Consider the following 11,597-nt stretch of genomic DNA (forward strand, 5'->3'; position numbering starts at 1 on the left):
GTAATATTAATACATCCAAAAGATTACAATAACCCAACCTGACAAGTTAACCCAGTACCTGCAGCAGCACTGAGGTACTGTTATATTTCCGTTGTGATAACTTTGCAAGTAATTTTTCTACAACATTTCATTATCTCTACAATTTATCACTTTTGCAGCAATTGATATCACCATGTTTGTACTTTTTATGGTTTAAAACTTGGTGTGGTTCATACATTGTTGCTACAAACAGCATTGACACCTTATATGAAAATCAATATATATATATACACTGTGTGTCAATATTACAAATATTATTAGAGCTAATCTAAATTTATGCAAAAATAATAATTATAAAATATTTATAGGTATATCTATGAAGTGTATACCATAATATTCCTTATCACTACCAGGAATATGTATTCAATATTTGAATTTCAAAACAATCTCAATATCCAACTTTTCATTCCCCTATATGTATGAAAAAATAGCCTTTATTAAGAATAATTAGAAATTAGATAAGGGAAAATATATCATATATTCAAGAAGCCCTTTTCGCATGGAAATGTTCTCTCAAAACTAAGCTTTTTTATATTTAGCTGTGAAATAGTAATATCCAGTGTGGTATTCAGAAAAGAACTTGTGTTTAACTAGTATTTTTCAGAAATGGGAAAGAATTATTTGAATGGCAGTGACCGATGTGCACAATAGACAGGGGATAAAAATGGACTGGAGTAGTCTTGTGAGATTCTAAAAGGAATTTGCATACATGATTTAAAACAAAGGTTTTCAACTATTGTGAATAACCTGTATTTTAACACATAAGTGTAAAACAAGTCCTGGAATGCACAAAAGCTACAGAAACTACTGACAACCCAAAGATGCATGAAGATATGTGTTCAAAATAAAGAGAAAAGACAGAAAAGAATATTAATGAGTTGTACAAACATGAGTATGTAACAGCATTATAAGTATGAAGATACTGTATAGACAAGGAGCTAAATAAAAAAAAGAATGGACTCTTTCCATCCCATGTATCTCAAGTATAACAAGGTAACTAATTTGCTCATTTATTTGTTTTTATGTGTTTATTTTCACTTGTGTTTTAGGTTAAATTATTTGATTACTCTTCCTGATCATTGTATCTTTCCAGTTATTACAAACTGACTTTCTCTTACCTTCTGTTGATGTCCAATAACGAACTGACTCAGTATGATAAATGAAGGTTCTTCATTGAAGTTTGGGCGGGATGAAGTCAACCAAACCTTTCAGCCCAGATATTCCAAACCGTCATTCCCAGCATCATTTCGTGAATGTTTATAAAACACACAAAGCTTATTTTTGTAATTCACTTTGTGCTATGTTCCTCTACCCTATCTCCACCTTTGCAGCTACCCCTTGGTTAACCCCTCACTTTGCATGGGGGTCCAAGTTTCCTCATCGTATGGTGAGGTGGCTTCAGCAAAGCGGGTTAAGGCAAATTTAATTCCTCAAACATCCTCAAACACATCCAATCCTTTGGTGTCAATATACCTCATTAAATACACATGGGCATAAAAGCCGTTGATTTCCTTCAGTGAAACAAACACTCCACTCCTCTCTATGCTGCTACTTCAAATGTTCTATTTCCCACAGGAAACAGCAATTCTGACTATCAGTTGTCAGTGTTTACCCTGAATAGTCTCCAAGCATGCAGATCATTGTCATGCAGTTTTGAGTTACTGTACAGTCATGCTGCTGAAGTGCAATTAATTTTTCCTGGAGGTTTTTGTGCTCTAGACACTGCAGTCTGGAAACAATGTAAATGAATCAGACAATTGTGATGATCCTGAACCAATGTGGTGAAACTCACAGTGTATGGATGTGGACTGTCCTTCACAGAACCATTTTCTGTCTTTGTCTCAACTAGCCTGCTCATTGCAGAACTAGCACATTTTATTATTTGCGCAGCCTCTTTAAAAAATAGTCCATCCTACAGGATGATCCCTCCATTGGGGCCCTCTTTTCTGACCGCCCCATCATCTCATATTGCCGACCACCTAATCTGCGTAACCTTCTTGTTCACAGCTCCCTTGACCGCCCTCAGCGACCATCCACACCAGGCACTTTCCCTTGCAACAGAGCTCACTGTATCACCTGCTAGTACACATCAAACACCACACTCATTCAAGGCCCCTCAGGACAATTCCGGATCACCCAGATGGCATCTTGTACCTCCAGCAACCTTATTTACTGTATCTCTTGCAGTTTATGCACAGCCAACTACATTGGAGAAACAGGAAGGAGACTCAGAGACCACTTCAGAGAACATGTTAGGGTCGTGAAGATTAAAGATCTCTCCAAGTCCATTGTTTCTCATTTCACCTCTGACGGCCATGACCACTCTAATCTCTCCATCAGTGTTCTCAAAGACGGTTTTCCGAACTCATACATCAGAAAGACTACAGAAACCAAAATTACCCTGGAGCTAGGACCACACCTTCCCCCTTCTCTTAACGACAAACTATTTTTCTTTTAAATTCTCTCTATTCATTGTAGGTTTCATTTCACACTTCTCTTCGCCTATCCTGACTTCACAGCTTCTGATTTGCCTCTCTTTCTATCCCCTGCCCCCGCCCCTCGCTCTTCCTCTCTCCCAGCTTTTGTTCTCCTTCTCCATTACCTTTGCTTACTGCCCTGTCTTTCTCACACCTGAAGAAGGCTCCACGGCCAAAACGTTGTGTTTTCTTTCTTCTCTTTTCCGCATGGAATAAACCTATTACTTGTTCCTTTGCAGCCTACGCATGCTGACGCAGCTACCCACCTGAACTACTACTACCTTCAGTCATGCCAATAACCACCATTTCAGCAGTTCAGTCTAATCCTAATTAACATGATAAGATGACAAAAATATAGGGATAATTTAATTAATACTTTAATGCTTGGAGTATGTTTGTCTGGCCTGATGAAATGACAGCCCTCACCATATGTCAGGTCTGCCAAAACTTCTCACTTGTGAGGAATGAACCAGGGAGGCTGTTGCAAGTGTAATGATGAGGTGGAAACATGTGCAAAAGGTGCTCAACTGTTTCTGTTTAACAGCTCCATTACTGGTGATCTTCATTGCTTTAGTGAGGCTTTGTTGTATGTTTTGCTGTCCTTGCATTAGAGCTTAATTAAAATCACATATTTGTGACTGGTTAATTCTACAGATTCTCAATTAACTTAATTTGGCAACTTTATCCAACTCAAATATCACACACTGAGCATTTGGTGTTTTAAAGAAACCTCATCAATTGAGCTCAACATGTTGCTATTTCCAGCAGGAATGCAGCTAAAACAATCAACATACCTACCTGTTCAATACTGTATATAAATGGACAGTGTATTAAATGTATATTAAATGTTTAAATTATGTTGGTTGATGTTCAATTTTTTAAACTATTCTGAAACACAAGTAAGAAAAATGACCAAGACATCCTGCGTATAGATGAAATCCGTAGGTTATCACGAGAATTTTTTATTAGCAGAGGATCATTATAAATATGGGTTTTCAAGAAATAAAACAGAAAGTACAGTGCAAAAATATCCAGGTAAAAATATGAGTGGGATGGGCTTCTCGGATATGCACAAAGGTGCATTTAAAACTGTAATATTACATAAAGGAATATGGATATTTATATTGGCACAAGTATATGTGATATGTAATTACATACTGCATAAGTCCTTATTTGTAGAAAATGAATCACAGATGACAAGCCATGTACAGTACGGCAAGGTGATCTCTGCCTACCTGAGATAATAACTACAAATGCCAATTATTTCCTCAGTGGGATATTCTTGAACATTATTTCACAAAACCTTAACTGTGTACAACACATTTTATGGAGAAATTGATGGTGTTCTTATGGATCCAGTCTCCATAGTATTTGGGAAAATTTTACTAGATCTCCTCATTTTTGTGGATAGTGATACTAGAGTGGTGGAATAGAACTTCTTATATGTTTGTTATTTTACCTCTGTTATTAATTATTTCTAATTGTCTTTCAACACTAAATAATGTATTCTATTTTTGCATATTAGTTTTGTTGAATGTGGTTGCCAAAATGACTTAGGGGTGTTAGGAGAACCAAACTTTAACTCCATTAACGTTTTACACCAGAGCTAGGCCCAAACATTGGTGCTGACTTTTCAAAATGATTAGGGATGATCATCTTAAAATTCATTCACATTAACAAAGCATTTCTCTGCCTCCAACTCTGTAACCATCAACAAAAGCTTCATAGTGTTGTTTAAGCAGAACATGCTCATTCACATTGCAGTCTTCCTAATGAAGTTCGCCACAGCGTCTTCAACATCCTGGGAAACAAGATCTCTGGGAATGTGGAGCACCAAAGAGGTGTTCATTTTGCTTAGCAGAACATTAAACACATTTTGCATGTCAGAAGCTTCTGCTCGCCTGTGTATATACAGTAAGTCTCACAAACAGGACTTCCCATTGAACATTCTTCTCATACCCCTCCCACCACCCCATCTACACCCCTTTAGCAACACCCTGGCTCTGTCCTTGCAATACAGAGGGAGTCTGGGAAGCTTCACAATTAAGGTGAGGCTGCCAAATCCCTCACTCAGGCAATCTACACCAAATATACTCTGCATATTCCATCTCCCTCTTGCGTTTATTACGATCTAACCAAACTACTAAAATGCATGCCTCTACCTTTTGTATCTTAACAATTTTTGAAAAAATCCTATACCTTCTTTTCATTCAAGATGAGCTACAAGAATGTTCACGCCTATTTTGCTGAAACTTCCAAGCTTTCATAGGTTTTACTCCTGTTCTGGTTCTGGCTTCTCTGCCATCAGTTAGTCCTTAGAAGATCACTTTCTGTTACTATCAGAAGTCAAATCAAGTGCACATACAGGGTTTAATGATTTTTTTCGTGATAGTGCTGGTTTTCCAAATTATAAATGTAACCTTGTCTGAAATATAGGTTTGGGTAGAGATACATGCTACATAAAGAAAAACTATCTGCTGGAGGAAACTCCAAAGAGCCCTTAAGTAGGGCTGGATGCTATTTATTTGCTATTAAACATCAATGAGTAATGTGATGCATTACAAGAGCTTTATAAGACTAGGAATTTCCCTTTCAGAGAAGGGCTCTTGAATGAAATTTATATGCTTTCTCCTTAAGCTCACTGTCAGCATATCAGGTTTCCACCTACAAGACTCCAGTAGCCAATCTTCTCATAGACTAACTGATAGTGAAAGTAAAGACAAGCAGCCATTGGACTGATAACATTATGGTCAATATAACCCAGTCTTCTGGAATACATACTATACACATTGTAAACTGCTGACTCACTTCTATATCTGCTGCGAACATAAATAGGCTCTGCTTGTCATGGAATTGCATGGGCTCAATGATGAACCACATCTTTGTGACTCTTTTAAGTATTTTGTACCTCTTTATTACAATGTACATTTTAAATATCTCATAACATCCAAACGAATTTTAAATTGTTTCAGACTTACCATTCCAAAGACTTTAAAGTTGCTGGACATGATAATTATTTTAACATACAACAAATGATTGAACTAATTCATAATTTTGGTGTATCATTTTTAAAATTATTTTACTATGCTTTAAGGTTTTCTGTGTGGGGAAGGTAAGTACCAGCACTAGATGGACCTTTGCTCTGAAGAGAGGGTATATGTCAGAGGTACGCATTGTCAGGAATTCTGAAATGACTTTTTGTCAAGATCCTGTTACAACAGCTGAGGCAGCACCTGACTAGGGATACTGTCTACTCTAACCATGCAGTTGAACACATATGCTGAAAATCTAAAGAGCTTTGCCAATGGGAAAGCTTTGCCAGACATGAGCAGCCACAGGTTCTGAATCCAGATCTTTGAAATGGTCTCTTAAACTCATGCAAACTAGGTCAAAAGTGAGACTTTCTTATTTGGCAGTTGTCTCTCAGATCTTTCCATGGCTGAGCTGGAGGGTCCTGCTTGCGTCTCTCTTAGTTTCACAGCCCAAGCTACAGTAGTTGGGGTTGAAAAGGTATCTGCTCTTACCACCCCCTCAGAGAATTTGAGATCCAAGAATAAACAGCTTCCATGTTTCAATACCAACATTTTCTTTTGTTTAGAATTTTCTTGAAATCGTTTGAATCTTGGAAGCAACAGATGAAATTCTAGAAACGTAGAATTCAAGATGGGGAAAACATCCAACAGATGATGTTTAATGAAGACAACAGCAGAGTATTACACATAGGTAGCTAATGCATTAACTATAGATAGAAAATGGAAAAAAAACTGACTTAAGCAGACCACCTAAGAAAAATGTTAGCTGTTTATATTGACACATCATTTACATCTTCTAGACAATGTAGGGAAGCAAAAATAAAGACAAAATGTCAATATCCAGTAACAATTTGAATTTAAATTAAGGGATGTAATGTTAAATTATACAATGCACTAGCAAGACCTCATTTAAAATAATTTGTACAATTCTGTTCATCGTGTTCCCAAAAACATACTGCTGCTATGGAACCAGCAAGAATCAGACAAAGACAGAAGAACTATGCAAGAAGGATTTGACCACACCAGCTGCAGCTCTCCCTGTCCCTGTCCCTGTCTACCGTCACCCTTATAATCCCTCACCGTCACCTCACACAGCATAGATCTCAACGATAGAAAGCTCCATAAAATTTACAATTTTTTAATAGAAAAATCCCTAGCATTATCTTGTTATGCCCTTCTAATTTGAAATGCTAAATGTTCTTCAAGTCAGAAAGGTTTGATAGAGGAAACAAGGACTGTGAATGACTCTCCTGAACATTTGATTCAGAATGAGCTAAATGTGGTTAATAAGAGAATTAACACGAACCTAAGGAGCAATGTGTCTCTCATTGATAACACTGTGACCTCACCAAAGTTTTGCAAGTCCCAGGTGTTGCAGCTGAATGTTGCAATTGAATGGAAAGTAGGAACTATCTTTGGCACCTGAAGCACATCCAATTCCATTGGGACTTCTATATGTAGCTTAGGGTAAAACGGATAATTTCTTCAACTTCAGATTTTTAATTGCCAGCACTGTATTTTGTTATGTTTGTTAATTGGTGACCTAGCAGAAATTTCAGCAGAGTGGCAATCATTAGCTTTCAGTGGTGAGAGTCTCCTGGGTGAACTCGCAGCCTTAGCTGGAGAGACACTGTGAATCTGCATTGTGCACACTTAATAAATCTCCTATTCTGTAATTTTCAAGAAAGTTGTCTCACAAGTTGCATGTCTCTCTGGCAGGCAAATAGCCTTCTATCTAGTCCGAGAGACAGGGGTCCAACTCTTTACTCAATTTAACCATTTTTTAACGAGTGGTCACACTAGAGTGTTTTGTCTTCCAAAATTCTCATGATTTAATATGCAAGAGAAACATGCATGAATGAACCTTATTGTATCCACTGTCTTTAATATGTATAAGAGGTTAATTAATACCAAGGAGCAGAACATGCACTCATATTTTTGCTTGCATTTCAGTTGCCCCCTAGTGCAACATTGATTAGTATTGCATGTGATGTTTGTATATGAGAACAGAGTGCATTCATGGAAAAACTGCTTTATTATTTATGTCCAGAAACTAGAGGCCAACCAAATGATGAAAGGGAGTAGAGAAAGAAGGCTTGATGGGATGTTTTCTGATTCTTGCTGATATGGGTTCTCTTACATTATTTTTGAGGAATTTGAAGATTGTTAGTAGTTTTTTCCCAATGTTACTTACGAATATTTCTATGCCACTGACCTTCAATAACACATCATAGTGTTAATGTCATATATTGATCTGCTGTGTATGTAACATCCAACTCTGTGGTCTCTCAAAAACTGACTGGTGATATCTTTAAAACAGACTTACAAACATTATATCATCTCCATTTTACTAATCTCCATGGTACACCCATCTTCACATCTCAATCTAGTAATCATTGAAGGCCTTACTGGGGGTGAAGGCTGCATATACAATATTATTGTTCTATGGTAGAAAATATGTGGGTTTGTTCTAGGGTAGGAAAAAACTAATTTGAAGATAAATTAAATGTATATTTCTGAATATTATACAAAAGGCTGCAAATTCGTTACAATTCATGTAATGAAATGTTTAATACTCTTGACAAATAGCCATGAATAATGTATACAATATGATTGAGGCTGGTTTAACAACGAAAAACATACTGTACAAGCATGCATTCAGTATTTGTTGCATAAATTAAAACATGAAAGATTATAAGACTATCAATGTTACAGTATATAATATTCATATAATTCATAAATACCCAGCATTAAAATGTATTCAAACCCTTTAACTATATTAAAAATAGGAACAAGTGAAGGTTTATTTCATGCTGAAAAGAGAAGAAAACAAACAACGTTTTGGCTGTGGAGCCTTCTTCAGGTGTGTCACACCTGAAGAAGGCTCCGCAGCAGAAACGTTGTGTTTCTTTTCTTCTCTTTTCAGCATTGAATAAACGTGTTCCTTTGCAGCCTGCACATGTTGATGCAGCTACCTACTTGAACTATGTTAAAAATATATGTAGTAAATGTAGTAATGTATGTGTAGTTAATCCTCTGTCTTTTTAGTAATCAGATGTTGAATGTCACATTAATGTTCCCATTTATTTAGAATAAACAATGAAGCATGGACCAGAATGCCCTAGAGAATGTTACATTGAAGGTATTTAAAATCAAGAGTAGAAAAGGCTTCTTTACCCAAAGGCTTGTGGAAGTATGGTACAAATTACTCAGTCATGTTGATGAAGCAGATATTTCATTTTTTTCAAGAAATGGCTGGATGAGATCCTTGGATTAATTACTAACTACCAAACAAACTGGATGGGCCAAATTACCTCTCATTTGTAACCCTTCTGATGTTCTTTGATTTGTTGTCTGCCATCTTATGATGTTAAAGATTCTAATTGTGCCTAAAAATTGAATCTTGCCCTGCACAATTTGTTTTTGAATTGAGTCTGTTTTGTAAAATGCTCAGACTATCTTTCAGCTCATTTTCCCTGCATAGCAGAGCACTTGCTTATTTAGCAGTTAGCTTTGAGAAATTTCCATCTTCTTAAACCTTAAACTTATACCTTAGTGATACTCCCTGGAGCTACCACAGGCAATATAATCTCAGGCCGCTACAAATAAATCCATGAAGCATCCCAGCATTGACTGTGGAGTCCATCGCCAAGACGTTAAAGGCTAATTTGATACTATACTAGACCAGGAAGTGGACACAAGAAAACTTTTCTCAACAATGTGGTCAGAAAAGTGGTTTGGGTAGAAAAAAAGCACAAAAGTAGCAACTAGGAATCTTTATAAATATCTGACATAATCAGAATACAATGTCTTAAAGACTACCATCTGAGGTCAGTGTGACTTCATGAGTGGAGTCGGTGGTAGAGTTCTTTGGTAATGAGAAGATGAGACTTGAATTGTCCAGACAGCAACTTATTGATTCCAATATAAATGAGACCATATGATGTGGATGGATGAAAAAAATTAATTTAATTTGTGACAAAATCATACCAGGAGTATGGTTATCATGGAAAGATGGAGCTCAGGTTGAAAAATATTTTCATCTCTTCTAAGAAGAAAATAAATATATCTGTTCTTCTGTTGGGCTGTTAGTATCCCTTAGTCCTGGTGCCCTTGTAAAAATTGTGGGCTGGCTAGATATCAATATATTAGGACGCTTTATCCAAAAACGTGTCTTGTTTGGATAAGAATCTAGATTTTGGTTACAAAAGGACTGTCTGGTAGGATCATAACCCAAATTACACCTCCAAATCTACTGTTAAATTGATAAGGAAGCATATAATCAATGTTCTTGATAGGTCACCACAATCTTCAGAGCTCAGTATGTTCACAAGTGAAAGATGCATAATGAATGAGTCAGAAGAGATCTGCTTGGAGGATTTTTTTTGAAAAACCCCTACTGAGAAGTGCTGAACCTAGTAAATGGTTGCATGGAAGAAGTGCCAACTCTATACTATCAAAGCAAAATGAGGATAAAAATACTTTTGGGGAGTGAGTAATTTTGCACTTGCAATATTTAAAAAACTGTACAGTTACATTACTTAGTATTTTCCAGTTCAGTACAAATGAAAGACCCAATACTGATAGCATTACACTATTTCATGTTTACGTTTATGCAATAGTTGCTCATTACAGTATGCCCTTGTGTTTTTTCTTAAATTTTCTGAAATATTTGCTTTCAGGCGCATTGTATCAAATATATTAGAAAGCAATCTGGAGCAAACATACTTCCCATTTTGGGTTGTTATTTCTATATTAAGGCTAACTTATAAGCACAAAAACTTCAAGGCAGCCTCTTTCCTTCATTTGAATTCTGTTGTTATAAAAAAGTGATTCAACAAGTGTATTGTCAGTGATTATGGCTTTTCTCTGTGCTTCAATCCAGATGTCTTAAGTACCAAAGATGACAAAGGATAAGCTCTTAAAGAACTGGATTAAATCACAATATTGACCAGCGTACCAATCATATACAGAACTAGAAGCCCAATACTAGACATCAGTTTTTGTTTCTTGCAAGAGCCTTCGGTCAATGGGACAAAATACAGTCTTGAATCAATCTTTAAATCTTAAGAACATAAATCTGTTTCATAATTTATCATAGCCTCCAGGCAAGTCAATGAAAACATATCACCAAAATCAAAAGAAAATCTATTGGAAGCAAATATAATACGTAAAAAATAACCTTTAAATTAATTTACCATGGAAACAAATGTAGCACAGTGGCCAGCATCACTGCCTTGGAGTACCGGGAACCTGGATTTCATTCTGAACTGGGGTGCTACAGTATCTGCATGTAAAAAATGGATTGAAAATGGACAGATAAAAGCAAAGAGGTAGTGTAACTCCCTATAGATTGCTCTTCAAATGTTTACAAGCTGTTTTGGTTTCCAAGGTTTATATTTGTTTTACAACAGCTCCCCCAAGTGGTTTTACCTTTCTAGGACAACAAAAATGGTGTTCAGTCACAGCTTGTTCTAGAGCTCCACTCTATCAACATCTATAAAAGCCAGCACATTGACACATAATGAAACCATTTCACCTTTTTTATGAAATGTACAGAATGAATTTTAAAATAAGTAATGCAATATTTGATGCTATTTTTAGATTTTCAGTCACAAAAACCTTTGCACAATGATCAAAATATTAAATATAGGTCCTATATACAGTATAAAAAGAAAAGTAAAATAACATTTAACATGAATCAAAAATCAAACAAATTCTTTATATCCAAGAATAGTTTCTTTGAAAGCATCAAAATTCATTTTAAGATATAAAACCCTATTTCTATAAAAATATCTATTTAGAGGATACCTTAATAGCATATGAAAGCAAATAAAATAAATAGCAAATTTAGAAATGTTAACTTTTCTCCACTAATTTTTGAAATGGGGAATATTTTCCCCTCTTTTGCTTCTGATTAAAATGTCCAACATGTTCAACTTGATCTACAGTATGTCAAAGAAGACAAAGCACATATCCTGGAAGGCAAACAGCAAAACCTGAGGACCAAAGCACAGCTCTCAGCAATGTCTTTCACTTTCATAGTGTC

This window comes from Atractosteus spatula, chromosome 1 (assembly GCF_055471065.1).
Source record: "Atractosteus spatula isolate fAtrSpa1 chromosome 1, fAtrSpa1.hap1, whole genome shotgun sequence".
NCBI classification, from domain to species: Eukaryota; Metazoa; Chordata; class Actinopteri; order Semionotiformes; family Lepisosteidae; genus Atractosteus; species Atractosteus spatula.